Source organism: Furipterus horrens, unplaced genomic scaffold (genome assembly GCF_987537825.1).
Source record: "Furipterus horrens unplaced genomic scaffold, mFurHor1.1.pri manual_scaffold_3, whole genome shotgun sequence".
Lineage (NCBI taxonomy): Eukaryota > Metazoa > Chordata > Mammalia > Chiroptera > Furipteridae > Furipterus > Furipterus horrens.
In genome coordinates, this window is record NW_028327173.1 from 76,768,097 (window position 1) to 76,785,942 (window position 17,846).

At 40.5% G+C, this 17,846-nt stretch overlaps 1 protein-coding gene across 3 annotated transcripts in view; it reads right to left on the minus strand.

Moving 5' to 3' along the window:
• E2F3 (E2F transcription factor 3) overlaps positions 1-17,846 on the minus strand; it is a 75,294-nt gene that overhangs the window by 27,110 nt on the left and 30,338 nt on the right. The window lies entirely within an intron of this gene.

The window sequence follows — 17,846 nt, forward strand, 5'->3', positions numbered from 1 at the left end:
ACCCAGTGATTCCACTTCTGGGAATTTATCTGAAAAAACCCAAAACACTAATTTGAAAGAATATATGCACCCCTATGTTCATTGCAGCGTTATTTACAATAGTCACGATTTGGAAGCAGCCCAAGTGTCCTCTAGTAGATGAGTGAATAAAACAGCTGTGGTACATTTATACAATGGAATACTACTCAGCCATAAAAAAGAAAACTTTACTCTTTGTGGCAGCATGCTTGGGCCAGAAGAATATTATGCTAAGTGAAATCTAATGAACAAACTGAGCTAATAAGCAAAATAGAGACAAACTCATAGATAGAGAGCAGGCTGACAGCTCTGGGGTGGACTGAAGGAGTGAAGGGATTGATCAGAAAAGAAAAGGAAGTCATGGACATGGACAATATTGTGGTCATTGTGGGGGTAGGGTTAGGAGGAAGAGGGTATGGGGGAATAAGTGGTAACAGGAAAAAAAACAACAACCACTATACTAACTAGTGAAATGTATACTAGGCAAATAGATCTAGATCAGAAAAGAAAGCCCTGAAACAACTTCCAGCCAAGATGGAGGCACACAGACAGACATGCTGCATCTCCCTCCACAACTAAGAAGGAATACAACTACCTCAAAAGTAGAAACAACCAGAAGTTCCAGAAAACCAAACTGCATGGAAGTCTAGCAAACAAAGATATAAAGAAGAAATACTCATCCACACAGGTAGGAGGGGCGGAGCAGGGGTGGAGGATGCGGTGTGGTGGGGGCAGCAATGGTGGCAGCAGTGGCATGCCAGCAGAAAGCGCAGTCGCGTTTTAAAAAGTCAGGAGGGACACCTGGGGAGTGTTCCCAGCTCCTCACCGGACCTTGAAGCCCACTGTTCCAGCACAGGAGAAAATCAAGCCTCATTGCCTCTGACTGTGAAGACCAGTGGGGGTTGGGGTGGAGGAAGAAACTGCCGGTCTCGGCGGAGTCTGCTTGTTTGGAGGGCCCCTGTGGTCCTGCAGTGTCCGCAGGCCCACCCACTCTGGGGGGCGACGGCCAGGGCTGATACTGGAGGGGTGATGGTCTGGGGCGGAGGTGGGGGAGGTGCCTGGAAGGGAGGTGAGTGCTGGGCGGGTGGCAGTGTTCCCTCCCCCACATACAGCACCATAATGTGGTGAAACAGGTTGCCCTGTACTGATGAATCCCTAAGGCTCCGCCCCTTACAACGTAACAGGAGCGACAGCTCTACCTGGGATGTGGAAGCAAACAAACACAGGAGCCTGTCAGAATGAGGAGACAGAAAAGTATGGCCCAAAACGGGGAATGGATCAAGGTTCCAGTGAAGAACTAAGCAACGAGGAGATAGCCAACCTAACAGATGAGGAGATAGCCAACCTAACAGATGAGGAGATAGACAACCTAACAGATGCAGGATTCAAAACACTGATGATAAAGATGCTCACAGGCTTGATAGATATGCTTGAGTACGGCAGACAGACAAGAGAAGAATGAAGGCTATGCTAAGTGAAATGAAGGAAAATCCACACAAAACCAATGGTGAAGGGAAGGAAACCGGGGTTCAAATCAATGATTTGGAACATAAGGAAGAAAAAAACAGTCAACCAGTGCAGAATGAGAAAACAAGAACTGAAAAAAAATGAGGAAAACTTTCCTAATTTTGTGAAGGAGATGGACATACAGGTCCTGGAAGCGTGGAGGGTCCTGGGTGAGCTGGACCCAGAGGGGACCACACCAGGATGCATCATGATTGAGATTTCAAAGGTGAAAGATAAAGACAGAGTCCTGGGGACAGAAAGAGAGAGGCGGAGAGTTGCCTACAGGGGGGTGCCTATAAGACTATCAGCTGATTTCTCAGAGGACACTTTGCAGGCAGGAAGGGACTGGCAAGCAGTATTCAATGTGATGAAAGGCAACCTGCAACCAGGACTACTCTATCCAGCAAAGCTACCATTTGGAATGGAAGGGCAGATGAAGTGCTTCCCAGACAACGTAAAGCTAAAGGAGTTCATTATCACCAAGCCATTATTATATGATATGTCAAAGGGACCTACTTAAGAAAAAGATCAAAACTATGAACACTAAAATGACAACAAAGTCACAACTATCAACAACTGAATCTAAAAAATAAAAACAAAATCCAACTAAGCAAACCAGAATAGGAACAGAATCATAGGTATGGGGATCATTTGGAGGGTTATCAGCTGGGAGGGGAGAAGGGGAGAAATGGGGAAATGGTTTAGGGATTAAGAAGCATAACTGGTTGGTACAAAGTAGACAGGGGGAAGTTAAGAATACTATAGGAAAGGGTGAAGCCAAAGAAGTTATATGCACGACCCATGAACATAAACTAAGAGGGGTGGGATTGCTGGAGGGAAGGGGGTACTGGGCAGAGGGGAGCAAAGGGAAAATAATTGGTACTACTGTAACAACATAATCAATAAAATATACAAAAAAAGAGAAAGAAAGCCCTGAAACAATTCCACACATACATGTTAACATTATATATTGCAAATGGGACACTGCAGATTACTGGAAAATATGGACTAGATAATAAACGGTGCTAGGATAACTGTTTATCTGAGAAGAAAAAATATAATTGCATTCCTACCTCAGCCCACATAAAATTCAACTCCAGACCTAAATAACATTTTGCTCCAAACTTTAAAGTTAAAGCTATGAAAAGAAACAAAAAATACTCAACTTCATGGAAGAGAAGGTTTTCTTAAGACAGAAAATGCACAAATCATATATGTAAAAATCATATTAAAATTAACTCTGGACATTAAAAGACCACAAGGAAATTATGAGTTCAAACCACGTATTTGGAAAAGATATGTGCAATGCACATAACCTCCTTGGAATTATTATCCAGAAGAGATAAGAAATTAGTAGTAACTAACAAGGGCATAGAACTCAAGAGAAAAATAGCTAAGAGGTAGGAATTAGGCAATTCCCAGAAGAGGTTAATAATTATCAAAATGTTAAAGTATGTATTCAGGGAAATGTAAATTAAAATGAAATAACTTTTTCATATTCATCAGACTAGTAAAAATTCCAAAGTCTAAAAAGACCAAATGGTGAAAACATGTGGAACTGTTTCATTCTGTTACTGGGATGATGGAGGAATCCCTCTGGAGAAACAGTTCATCAATATCTAGTGAAAACCAACAACTCCTCAGTATGCACCATAAATTCTTACACATATGCACAAAGACATGTGAACAGAATTACAGAGTAGCATTAGTACTGGACCAGTTATCAACATAGACGTATCACACAATAAGTACTGAGTAAAAAAAATATCAAAGAATGTACACAATATCCATGACACTAAGTAGCATTAGAATAATATATGTAGCAAAATAATACATGCATAATACATATAAAGTATGAAAAATACAGGAAAATATAGACAAAAAAGAGCATACAATTGGGGGAGGAAACAACAGTTTTTAACTGAATCGTTAATGTCATTACATGGTGCTGTTCTATCAAAATGCATGATGGGGAAGAGCCTCCATTACTCTAATTGTCCAAAGAAGCATCCTGTTCCCAGGGAACAGATTATTTAAAATGCACTATACACACAAAGAAAATACAAATTTATCCCCTTTGTAACAATAGAATTTTACAAACAGACCTACTTTTTTTTTGTTGAAAAACCCCTAGAATTTAAAGGATAAAATAGAATCCATGGAAAGTGAATCAAATAATAGCAATAAAACATGAACTAGTTCTAAGATAAGAAGTGCATATTCTTAGCCCTGACTGCGTGGCTCAGTGGATCGAGCATCGGCCTGCGAGCCAAGTGTCGCTGGTTTGATTCCCAGTCAGGGCACATTACTAGGTTGCACGTCAGGTCCCCAGTTAGGGGAACGAGTGAGAGGCAACCACACAGTAAAAAAAAAAAAAAAAAAAAAAAGAAGTGCATATTCTTAAAAGAAACAACAAAGAATAGTCCTCTGTCTCCAAACAGGACCACTAGTGGGCTTCCTAAGGCTGAGGAAATGGTTAAGTGGTCTGGGAGGTGGTACAGAGAGGCTGGGTGAACCCGCGAGCTGTTTAGCTGCAATGATTCCACTGGCAGGTACTGCTTGACATAGGATTCCAAGACCCCTCAGTCTGGACAGCACAAAGTGAATCCTCTCATTTTAGATCTTCAGGGCAAAACAACAGGCCAACAACATAGAAAAGGCACAAGTCTCTGAAAGGAGTCAAATTCCTCCACTCCCACATTCTGCATTTTATGACTCCCCAGGTTTTGGCACAAGAGTTGGACTTAACTCCCTGTTATGTGCGCCAATCTTTTGATATAGATCATGATTCAGAAGGCTCTCACCCACTAAAGATTCAGAACGAAGTCTTAGCTTTTTTTCTACTTCATAATGAGCCACTGCCTTTGAGGTACACACACACAAAATCAAACAGAAAGGCCTACGGCAGTGATTGCTAATGAATACGTATGAAATAGCGCTCATTTTCAAGTGCACATAAAAAGAAATTTAAAACATACTATGAATAAATGTTATGATGATGTGGAATGGAATAGTAGTGCTACAACAGCTCTGAAAAACATACAAACTTGATACTGAATTCAATGAACAAAGAAAAATGTTCCTTACCTAAACAAGTTTAGATAAAAAATGCTAATATGTTGTATAGAAAAGGGATGATGATAACACTAACCTTTATTAATGATAAAAACTAATAACAAACTATGAAGTTTATTAAGGACCTGGCTCGATCCAGCAGCTCAAAGATTACATTTTTTTTGAAGAGAACTTGCTCCCATGAGGACCGAACGAGGCTCTCCTAGGGGCAATGGTGAGTGGCAGGTACAGACAGCTATGCTGCTAAACCGAGAGCTTGTTTCCTTTTATTTTTTTGTAAGTGGGTTTTTTTCTAACCCATTTATTTCTTCACTACCTCTAGACTATATATATACCTTACCATACTTCTAGGCACCAGCTGTTATGTCAATAGACGTGTTAACTGGGAGACCAAGGATCTCAAAAAAATACTCTAGTTAGAACCATCAAATTGGAGAAGAATTTCTCCCTAGTCTATAATTAATCCCAGATGTAGGCAAAGGGGACGAGTGAAGGAGAAACACACTCTTTACCTCTGAAGCCCCACATACATCAGATCCTCCTACTCCCTCTCCTTCCACTGGTTCTAAACCTGGGAATCTCACCTCTGGGCAAATGAGTTCACACACCTGAAAGGCATTGCTTTCCCTTTTCTTTTCTTTTTAAGTATATTTTATTGATTATGCTATTACAGTTGTTCCAATTTTCCCCCCTCTGCCTGGAACCCTCCCTTTACTCCAGTAATCCCCCTTTAGTGCATGTCCGTGGGTTGTGCGTCTAAGCCCTTCAGCCTCTCCATTTCCTGTGCCATTCTTAACTGCCCCCTGTCTAGTTTGTTCCTACCAATTATGCTTCTTGATCCCTGCACCATTTCCCCCATTTTCCCCTTCCCCCTCCCAGCTGATAACCCTCCAATGATCCCTATATCTATGATTCTATACCAATTCTGGTTGTTTTCTTATTTTGTTTTTATTTTTACTTTTTAGATTCTGTTGTTGATAGTTGTTAGTTGCCTTTTTGATGTTCATGGTTGTGAGCTTTTCCTTAAATTAGTCCCTTTAACATTTCGTGTAATAATTGCTTGATGATGATGAACTCCTGTAGCTTTACCTTGTTTGAGAAGCACTTTATCTGCCCTTCCATTCTAAGTGATAGTTTTGCTGGATAGAGTAATCTAGGTTGTAGGTTCTTGCTTTTCATCCCTTTGAATACTTGCTGTCAGTTCCTTCTTACCTGCAAATTTCTTTTGAGAAATCAGCTGACAATCTTATGGGAACTCCTTTGTAGGTAACTCTTCTTTTCTCTTGCTGCTTTAAGATTCTCTCTTTACCTTTAACCTTTGGCATTTTAGTTATGATGTGTCTTGGTGTGGTCCTCTTTGGGTTCAACTTGTTTGGGACACTCTGTGCTTCCCGGACTTGTGTTGCCATTTCTTTCGCCAAATTAGGGACATTTTCTTTCATTATTTTTTTCAAATAAGTTTTTAATTTTTTGCTCGTCCTCTTCTCCTTCTGGCACCCCTATGATTCCCATGTTGGCACATTTAAAGTTGTCCCAGAGGTTCCTAAGTCTATCCTTGTTTTTTTAAAAAAATTCTTGTTTATTCTTTCTGTTCTAGTTGAGTGTTTATTACTTCCTGATGTTCCAAATCATTGATTTAAATCCCCGCTTCCTTCCTTCCCTTCACTGTTGGTTCCCTGTGAATTTTTCTTTATCTCACTTAATGTAACTTTCATTTTTCTTCCTTTATGTTATTGCCGTACTCGATGAGTTCTCTAAGCATCCTGGATCACCAGTGATTTGAACTATGCTTCTGATAAGCCGGCTATCTCCATTTCATTCTTTTTCTACAATTTTGTCCTGTTCTTTCATTTGGGCCATACTTCTTTGTCTCGTCAATTTGGCAGCCTCTTTGTGTTTGTTTCTGTGTATTAGGTAGAGTTGCTTGACTCCCTGTCTTAGAGCACCTGTTAAGCCGTGTGGGGTGGAGTCTTAAGGTATTTGCCAGGGTGGGGTGACCCACTTTACTGCTCTGTGGCTCTGTGTGGGGGGAGGGGTCAGAGAGGGGACAATGCCGCTGCCTGGCTTCTGGAGGTTTGCCTGGCACTCACCCCATTTCCAGTCGCTTTACCCACTTCCCATATGTGACTGGCACTCTTCCAGCTGATGCCCTGGTGGTGAAACCCAGAATGGGTGGGTTTTCTTCCATTCTAAGTCTGGGCAAGCAGATCCTTTAAAAGTGGCGAACATCCAGCCGTTTCTTCTGCCACCCCAACTCCCACTGGTTTTTACAGCCAGAAATAATGGGAGTTTATCTTCCTAGTACTGGAACTTTGGGCTGTGGGGGTCTCCTGGGGCTGGGATTGCTCACTCCCAAGATACTCCTCCTAATTGTTATCCACCATATGTGAACGTGGGACTGTCCGTTCTGCTGTCTCCACCTCTCCACCCATTTCTGTGACTCCGCCCCTCCTATTGTCTGGATGAATGTGACTTCTTTAAATCCTTGGTTAGACTTCCATACAGCTCGATTTTCTGATGGTTCTGGCTGTTATTTGTTTTGGGATCTGGCTGTAATTCTTTCTACGGTTGTGGAAGGAGGCCAAGCGTGCCTCCCTACACCTCCATCTTGACTGGAAGTCTGCTTTTCTTGATGAATAACCCCAAGTGAACTTCAAAGAACTCCGAATGAGGTTTTGCCTGAGAATCCACCTAGAGGATCCTATTACCAGTGTTAACATTTTGGTAATTAATCATTGCAAATGCAAAATTAAGTACCTAGTAATTAAAAAGAAAATTATTTGTGTGATAAATAAAACTTCATGACATCTACAAATCAGTTAGTTTACAGATCTGAGAATGTTAGAACTTTATAAAATAATTAACCAACCCATAAAACCCTTTTATTAAATATGATTAATGAATTTTGTGATTACTTTGGTACTTTTTTCAACTAATGGACTGACATTAACTTCTTACAAACCTGTTTCTATTTGTACTCATATGCTGCATTGTTCAATAAAATGTGTATGTGTGGCCAGTCACGTCATAGGAAAAGCAAGGAGGAAAACAGGACCACTTGAATCACAACTTAGGAAAATGCACTTTATGATGTTCTCAGAGTGGTAATTCTTTTTCTCACTTTGCAACCTATAACAAAAAAAATTTTTTTAACTGTGAAATTGTGGAAATGGCAAGAACACTTGGCCAAATTACAGAGCTTTCCTGGGTCTCAGTTTCCTCATTTTTACTAAGTGATTGGAACTAGAAAAATTCCTGGAGTACTTTCTAGGACCTGAACAAATGCCTGGGAGTATCTCTGTGCTTCACCTCCTAATCACGTTTACCACTTAAAAAACAAACAAACAACAAAGCAACTTTTTTTCTTTTATTGATTCCAGAGAGAGGGAAAGGGAGGAAGAGAGGGTGTAAAACCCCGATGTGAGAGGGAAACATTGATTGGTTGCTTCTAGTACGTGCTCCGACTGGGGACTAAACATGCAACACAGGCATGTGCCCTGACCAGAAATCGAACCCATGACCTTTCGGTTTGTTGGACTACACCCAACCAACTGAGCTACATGAGCTAGGGATAAAGTTTACTACTTCTGTCCACCTGTGCTACCATCTCTGAGTAGCATTCCTTGCCTAAATGTGCACTGACCAAAACCTGACAAACACTAAATTCACCAGAAGTTTTAATTAGATTGCAGTTAATAACACAGGTAAGGAAAATACACTTCAAACACCATGACAGAACCCTGAGCAGAAGTTTAATATGAAAAGTGTCTTGACTTGGGACTTGGCCAAACACTTAAACTCTTTCCCCAGCTCCCTCAATTGTTAAACAGGAGGAGTGGTTCATTTCGGCCACTGGGTCATTTCAGGAGAGTTTTCCCTGGGTTCCTAAGGTTTTGGATCTAGAGTTGCCTGCAGTTGTAAAAGGGATGACAATATTTCCTTCAGTCTCCACCCTATTTATGACCAAATGGCACCCTTGTCAGAGAATTAGGGACACCCTGCTCCAGGGCCAATGTGAAAGTATGTTAACTTTATTATGAGCAAGGTCCTATCTCCAGAGGAAGCAGGATGTGTAAGAAAGGTTTGTACTCAATTCTCATCTCCCCTTTCAGCCAACTATGACTTGCAACAGGGAAAATTGTACAGCACAGCCAATTAATAAAATGATGGGCTTTTAGCGGGAACTGCCACCTGTCGTTGTGGACAGAGCAATATCCGATGGACCAGAAGGTGGGAGAAGATCTAAAAAGGACCACAGCTTTCCCAGGAGCTCTCCGAGACAGAAGCTTCTGGTGGTACAAGTTTCCCAAGGGGGCCTGAATCAATGTGCAAAATGCATCAAAGCAGAGACAAAGGGGAAGTTTAGTAATGACCCTTCCTGGTACTTTGTCACTTTCCCTGCAACCAACAAAATTAGCAGACCATGACTATGAAACAGAGAATTCAGAGAGAAACTCAGGTTGCAACAATGGTTCTTCAAACGATGATAAAGTCATGTAAAAAGGAGGCAAATTAAGTTTTAAGCAAGTTGCTATTTAAACTACAAATTCCTTATTCTGATTGTACTTGGCATTTTCAGAACCACATTCTTATAGTCCTGTTACATAGTCCTTCCTGTTGGAACCAAAATCACTCTAAAACAAACACAGAAGTCCTGGTTCTCAAACTTGGATACACACTGAAATCGAATGGGAAATTTAGGAATTTCTTATGCCTGCACCCTGGCCATGATATATTCATTTAATTATAGGAGTGTGGTCTGGGTGGCAGGATTTTAGAATTGGCTGATTCTAAGATCCAGCAAAGTTTCAGAACCACTGCTCTAAGCTGGTTGACAAAGAGACTCAGAAGATACTACTGTTCAGAGGAAGTCTGCTTTATCCTGCGCCAAGTGTAAGCACAATTATGGTGTGGCAAACAGTCATCAGAGGTAAATATGATTCTGTTCTGATATCAAATTATTTTTAAAGGCAGAGGGGCAAGGGACAAGAAGGAACAATGATGCTTTTGTAGGGTAAGAAAAGTTTTCAATGCTCCAAAACTTCCCAGCATATTATAGAAACCAGTTTTGCTGGTTTTTTTATTATATGACAAAGGGAAGCACTGACCCAATCGACAGAATTTTGGATGTAAGATGTACTAGTCCAAAGCACTAGGAAGATATCTTTGTGACTCCTGGAAAAATCCAGAAGTTTTCTACTCTAAGAATACCACTGTCTTAAGAATAGACATTGTCATTTCCTGCTAGTCTACATTTTCCCATGTCAAGAAGATAAGGACTAAACGTATCCAGCACTCTGAAGTTGCAATTTTCTATTAAGGCATTCAATATAACTTGTAAGGTCATGAGCCTCAAACCCGAGCCTGCTCATAATCACCTGCAAGGCCCGTTAAATGCAGATTGCTGGGCTCCACCACACAGGGTCGCTGATTCTGTAGGTCAAGGACAGGAATTTCTCACAAGTTCCCAGGTGCTGCTGCTGCTGCTGGTGTTGGGACCAGAACTCCTGCTCTAAGGACTCACAAATGGCATCTTCTTTGAGTAACTAGAAAGGTTTCTATCATGCTTTAGGCTTTGTGATAAAGAGACTATTTGCTTTGAGTGAAATGAGACATTGTCTTAAGATAAATCTTGAGATTTATGTCACAAGGCAAAATTTTGTCATTACTCTAGAGAGGAACAGATGGGTTCAGTTAACTCCATTTATTCACTCATGAGTAAACATTACCCTTGGAGGAGAAAGTCAAAGAGCTGCTGCCTTTAAGTTAAAAAAGAAGGACCTAAACATTTTCCCCTCAAAAAACCTTGACCCATGGTTTCTTGTTTCACAAGAGAATGGTGGGAATTTTTCATTTACCAAATGTTTATTTTATAATGTGACATTTAAATGGGGGTAGAGTTGGGCCTTTTCACTAAGTAGTTAAATCAATTGAGTAACATCTGGAAAAAAATAAAGCTGAATCTATACGTTACAGAACAGTGTAAGTCTCAAATGGAGCAAATATTTAAATGTAAAATAATACAGAAATTCTGCAAAAAAGAGGGGGTCAATTTCTGTATGTGTCTGTGGAAGGAGGATAGTGGAGGATGTCTTCTGAGATTCAAAATCTGGAAGCCATAAAAAATGTAGAAAAAAAATGCTACATAAAAATTAACTTCTTTATGGAGCAAACAAAAAACTTCAAATATTAAAGAAAATGCTAACCTGAGAAAAATATTTGGAGATCATGTCATGGACTTAAGAGCTAATTAATCACCCTATTAATAAAGAGCCCTACCTATCAATAAGAAAAAAAGACCATGCAAGTGAAGTACAGGAACACAGTTTGCCAAAAAAGGAAATACAAATGGCCTTTAAAAGTATGAGAAGATGTCTGACCTCAAACTTCTTTAAAAAGGCATAGGAATTTAAACCATATCAAGATATTATATTTTTCATATCATACTGGCAAAAATCCAAAAGTGTGATAACCCACTATTGAAGCTCTCCTAAGGTGTTGGCAGGAGTACAAAATAAAATAAGCACCAGTAAAGACAAGTGGTAACATCACGGGTTCATAGCATATACACTGTGGTCAAATTCTAATCTTCCCTGTAGGAAACAACCCTGCAGATATACCTGCACATGTATGAAGGGATGTACATGCAATTTTGTTCATAAAAGTAGAAGGCTGAAAGAATCTAAGAGCCTATTCATAAGATTGGTTTAATAACTATGACACATCCATATAATGGAATATTATACAGCTCGAAAAACAGTATGAGGCAGTGCTGTATGTTCTGACATGGAAAGCTTACTAAAGGATATCATTAAATGTAAAAACAGTACAGAATAGTATATAACTGTCATCTTTTCTAAGGATAGGAAAAATAAAAATATTATTTTTTCAAAAATTCAAAAGAAACTAATGGAAATGATGACATATAAAAGGCATAGGAGGGTGGGGTGGTTGGGAACCGGCCTGAGTGAGATTGTCAAGTATACCTTCTTATAAAACTTCCGTGATAATTGTTACTGAAAACAAATTGCAGAAGTATATAAAAATAAGAAAACTTGGTGTGTATAAACATTTTTTCCCCTTTAGATGTTTTTACTACAATTCAAAGCCAAATTAAAAAAAAAAAAAAATGACTTAGTAAACACGAATCAAGTGGTGCTAGACCACAGTCATTGACCTCCAGGGGGCCAGACATGAGCTGGCAAAGTCCACTTTGCAGGCAAGGGCTTTTCAGAACAGCATTTACTACAGCAGGTCTCTGAAGATGAAAGAAGCCAGGCTTTCCTTTACCGGATCATTCAATTTCTATAAATACTCTCTTCCAATTAAGCCAATAAATTTACATTTCTTTGCAGCCCATGCTTTTAAGAGAAGCTCAGATGTTTGCCACAGAATGTTTTTCACTGTGTGGCAATCTCACCCACCTTTGTTTTAATAAATAAACAATCGACATAAGCGTCTAATTGAACACTTCAAGAGTATAAAATTTTCTAGATGAGACAAGAAATACAATCTACCCTTCCTCCCAACTCTCAAGCCTGTATTTTAGCTAACTCAAAATGAGGGAACATTAGCTATTGCACAAAGCACACCACATGGAGTATACAAATAAGTCTTAGTAACCAAGGGTTTTAGGACCTCTATGTCTACCTGAAGAGATGCCACTTTTACATATTTCCTAAAAAATATCTTACTTTAAAATGATCCCCTATGTTCAGATTCTTGTTACATAAAATTTATAAAAATTTAATATAAACTTTATGTAAGATTTATAAAACTTAAAAAAAGACAAATGCATTTAACTTATTCTCTGGACATGTGAAGGCACCAGAGTTACATTTCTCCGATTGTCTGTCATACGCCAATGAAAGAAAACAAGTCTGTTGACTGCTCCTATACCGACTTGTGTTGCCAGGAATTTACAGAAGGATATTTACCAGCAAGCACAGTAACATGCCAATCGGCACAGTGCTCCTTGGAGAGCTGATTATCGTCCCTGGAGATGTTTCTAAGCTATGCATGGAGAATGCTCATGACAAACAAACTAAAAAAAGCCCACTACACACACTAGTTTTTCAGCATTCCTGGCTCAGTTTCTAAAAGTGCTACCTGTGATATAAGGGAAAATAGGATGAGTTGGACAACTGAAAAACCTTCCACTTCAACCCCAGGAATGAAACTTGAGTAAAATTCTATCCATGTGTCACCAGGAAGCACAGTAGAAAGACCCAGGGACAGGGTATAAAGAATCACTGGTTTTCTAGTTCTTGTTATGTCCCTAACTCAGCATGTGACTCTGGGCAAGTCCCTTTCCCTCTCTGGGCCTCCACCTGCTTATCTCCAAAATGTGGTGGTGGTACTTGAGGCCTCATAAAGGTCTTCCTCAGTGCTCATGAACAGAGTCTGGAACCTTACTCTATCACTTGAAAACCCAATTTATTGGCAAGAACAAATGATGGCAATAACTGTGGGTTCTTCTGTTGCAGAGTGCTCGCAATTAATGAATATGCTGTAACCCAACTCGTGAACAAAACGACTTCACAGCCTAATGCTTTAGATTTTCTGACTCCTGATTATATAGCAATCTCTGCACAACATGACATAATATTAAAATAAATTCTCTTTTCCACCCCATCCCCTATCCTTAGAGGCTGGATCGGGCAACTCACTGACAGTAAGAGAAAGAGAACTGGCAAAGATGGCTGTGGGTGTCAGTCTGGTGCACCAGTGAACTGCCTCCAAGTTCTGCTCTAGTGCAGAGGCCCAAGCAGAGAAAGTAGTGACTCGGGTTTAAGATTATGTTCCCGTGCTGAAGGCTGGTTGTTGGATATAAAGCAAAACGGCAAAACTTATTGGATCTCTGTGTGTGTGTGTGTGTCTATTTCGCTCTGTCACACACACACGTGAGGACGCGCGCACCCCCCCCCCCCCCAATATTGCAGTATTGCTTAGCTCATTTGTACCCTGGGTAAGAAACCACACGAGAGGCACGCCCTTCTCCCATGCCTGTCAAAGCTGCAGAACACCAGGCACTGGCGGGTCCTAGTCCCCTTCAAAATGACATTAAACAGGATAACATCGAAGTTCCTTGCCCCCTATGCTCTGAGGACCTATCTATTTTCCCTGGCAAGAACACATAAGCTAATATGTTAATCTAACTTATTATACTGAAGCCTGATAATGCCCAAGTAATATGATATAAAAAAACTATCACCTTCTGCGTCCAAGGTGGTTGTATTTCTTTATAACGATGTAGTATAACACTGACATTTTATGAAACTGCTTTTGTTTTAAGATTTATTTTTTATTTTACCTTTCTAGGCTCCCTCTAAATGTATGAGTTGTCTATCCTGTCAAAAATAAGACAGAGGGTAGAGAACAATGATCACTTTTCATACCCTAGTCCAGAAACAGGTATTTCACCTCAGGGGTGAGCAATGCTTCTAGCCATTAAGTGCCACCAAGGCCATTACACAACACCTGTATGTGTCAAGTAGGGGCTCCTAATGCCATCAAGAATAAGCCTGAACCTTGGGGTAAAATAATTATATTTAATATGTACTGAGCCTCTGCTGAAAGTCGAACTGCTGTGCTAAGTAATATCACTTCATTTTCCATCAACTTCTCTGTCCCAGATGAAGAAACTTGATGTCATCCAGAAAGTGGCAAAGTGCACACTTGAGAACAAGTCTTTCTAACACCAATATCCCTCCAAGAGTGAATAGACAACCAATTCTTTGGCTCTAAGAAGCTACTGATGGCAAGATGTGATTGCAATGATGTACCCCCACTTTATAAACAAATGAGGGGGGAGATCAACGGTAAGATGCATATGAAAACAGGAAAAAGCATGTCTCAGACTATGGAGAAAAGATAATCATTTTTACACACACACGCACAAATAAATAATTCATCATGTCCTGCTTTCCACTTCCCACCCTTACTGAGGAGGAACTTCAGGCCGAGGAGTAGAGGGACCAAGGCAGTTCAGTTCAAAAGACAAAGGACTGCACTAAGCACCTATCATGTGATAAGAACTGCGCTGGGACAGGGTCCTCGGTGTGACTCCTGCCCCGGGAACACATCATCAGAGCAAATGCCCAGAGGTCCGAATGCCAGAGGTCCACAGCCCAGTCCTTCCACACCTCCACCCCACTGTGCATGACTCAGGGGGGACTTCCCAAGAACTTTGGGCTGACTTGCAACAGTTCTCCAAACTTAATAATAAAGCCTTGAACTGAAGGGTTGAGAAAATGTGTTTTCTCTGTTCTTTATATTATTTTTTGATTTTGACATAACATTTCATTTCTGAGGACCTTGCTTTTAGGGAGGATGTAAAACAAGCTGCGCAGAACTGTAAGGACAGCGCTCACACTGCCTTCCTGCATTCTCTCCCAGATGCAGCCAGAGTGAAGAGCTCACACACGAAGGAATGAAGGGAAACAGACCCACAACTTGACTCAAGGTGGAAACTGATTTTTGAGGGCCCATTAGGGATCACACTAGTGAAGGAATGAACTAAGAAAGAGACAAACTTTTAATCTGTCCAAGATACTAAGTCACTCTATTGAAAAACGGACATCTCAAGGATCTGAGTCAAGTTTATTTCACAAACACTGAATTTGTTCTTACTCACAAATAGCTAATATTAAAAATCTCTTTGCCTAAAAGCAATGTATCAAATCATAATCATATGGTATGTACCTGCAATGTACAAGACACCACAGGGAAACTAATATGTAACTTTTACCCCCCTCAAAACTTACAATTTAGCTGAGAAAAGCATTCTATCATTTTAAAAGCTAACCAATAATAAAATACTTGATAACAATAAAATAAATAAAATAGAACAATTAACTTTCAATTTGATGGCAGATAAGCAATATAGGTAAATACAGTCGTCGTCGTCGTCGGCAGCCGTCCGTCTCGAGAGACGATGGTGTAGCTTCTTAAGTGTCTATCTGCACCGCAGAGAATGGTTGTGCAGTCCGACTCGGGAGTGACACGGTATCTGTCTCCTCCCGTGTTGAATCGACATCTTGCGATGACGCTGGAGTGTCCTCTCCAGTGAAGCTGAAGCTACAGAGCCTGGGCAGGGTGATATGGAGGGTCTGCTGTTGCCCAAGCAGCAGACCCCCCCTCTCTTCGCAGCTGAAGGGTCCAAGGGAAAGACGGAGTCAATACAACTTGGCTTCAGGTGCGCCGCAGGAGTTGCCGGTGTTGACTACAACGTCAAACCGCCTTAGGGACTCCGGCTCCGGATTTTCTGTCGGGGTTTACTCCCCTAGCCTTTCCCCTGAAGAGGTATGCCGCAAGGCAGCGGAGGTTTTTTTTTGGAGTCAGAGTTTTCCTTCTCTGATGTGCCCTGACTGGAAGATCGAACCAGCGACACTTAGCTCGCAGGCCGACGCTCAATCCACTGAGCCAAACCAGCCAGGTAAATACAGTAACAGTCTGGTAATTTCTATAAGCAATAAAGCTATCAGAATCCACACAGGCCAAAGACAATATCGGAAACACTGCAGCTTTCAAAAAAATGTTATTTATAGCCCCATGTGGAATTTTGGATTATGGAAGCATGTATTTTGTAAAAAGTGAAGGTGTGGGGAAATTACGAGTTGAGATGCTGGACAGTTATGTCCACATCCAACACAGTAACTCCAGAAGAGAAAAGGAATGAGGCTCCATAAAGAGCACATTTATGGAGAGAGTCACAGAAATAAAAGCAGACATCTCTATCCCCACTTGTTACCCGCCCCCCACCCCCCGGCAGCGGTGTGCTCCCCACTCTATACTGGCCACTCTCCCACTGCACCCCAAGGAGACTGTGAGGAAGTTCAAGCTTCCCTCATTGACAGACACGTTCATTTCCTTATCTTCCAAAAGAAGATAATGTTGCTCATGAACCACCTACTTTACACAAATGTTTCAGAGGTTAAATTTAAAAAAAAAGGCTTTGAGATTTCTATAAAAATAATTATTCAAGAAACCTAAATGTTCACTAAAGGCTTTGTCTACAGTGGTCAATTAAAAGTCATGTCCAGATACAGACACACACACACACACACACACACACACAGATTTGAAAGCATTTCAGATAATACTAAACTTCTCTTAATAATGATAAAAAGGTATTAAAAAGTTGAATGTTACAGAAACTCAAATAATCCTAAACTTTGCTTTAAAAAATACAAAAGTTATTAAGATAATTGGTAAAACAATATCTGACATGTGAGGAGCCCTACTCTTGGGTAGGCAACACAAAATAAATTTTTCATTTGGATGAACTCGCAGCTAGAAGATGGTTACCAGGAGAATTAAAGACTCAAAGGCATGCTGTTTCTGGAAGAGGCCGTGTAATCTGGCTCCCTTTACAGCGAAGAACACAAAGTGGCCCAGCATGGACGCCACGGCCACAGGAAGCCTTCCTGCACCTCATAAACAGGCTTGTACAGCCAACCAGTAACAACCAAAGAAAAATGCTACTTTCCCAACCAAAGCGAACTCACCAAGCAGCAAAAACAGTCACTCAAGGAAGAGCCAGTGATGAATGAGGTCTTGGTGAGCAACTTGGAGTTAGGTGACATTCAGAGGCATCAAAACAAGGGTTTCTGCCTTGTGCATGGCTAGTGGAAATGTAAAACAGTGCAGCTGCTGTGAAAAAGTTGGGCAGTTCCTCAAAAAATTAAACAAAGAATTATCCTATGATCTAGCAACCCACTTCTAGGTATATACCCAAAGGAGTTGAAAGCAGGAACTCAAACAATATTTCTATACCCATATCCACAGCAGCATTAGTCACAATTGTCCAAAGGTGAAAACAGCCCCAGAGTCCATCAACAGATGAACAGATAAACAACCTGGGGTATGTATACAAAATAGTATTATTAAGCCATAAAAAGTAATGAAATTTTGATATATGCTACAACATCGATGGACCTCTGAGACACATTAAGTGAAATAGGACAGATACCCCTTTTATGAGGCAACTAGAGTCAACAAACTCACAGACATTAAATATGAGTGGTTACCAGGGACTGGGGAGGGAGAGGGGCATGGAGTTACTGTTCAATGGGGACAGAGTTTCTGATAGGGACAGACAACGACAAAATTCTGGAAATGAATAGTGGTGATGGTGGCACAACATTATAAATGTACCTAATGTCATTGAATTACATACCTACAAATGGTAAGTTTCATGTTATGTATATTTTACCACAATAAAACAAATAAAACAAGGATTCCCA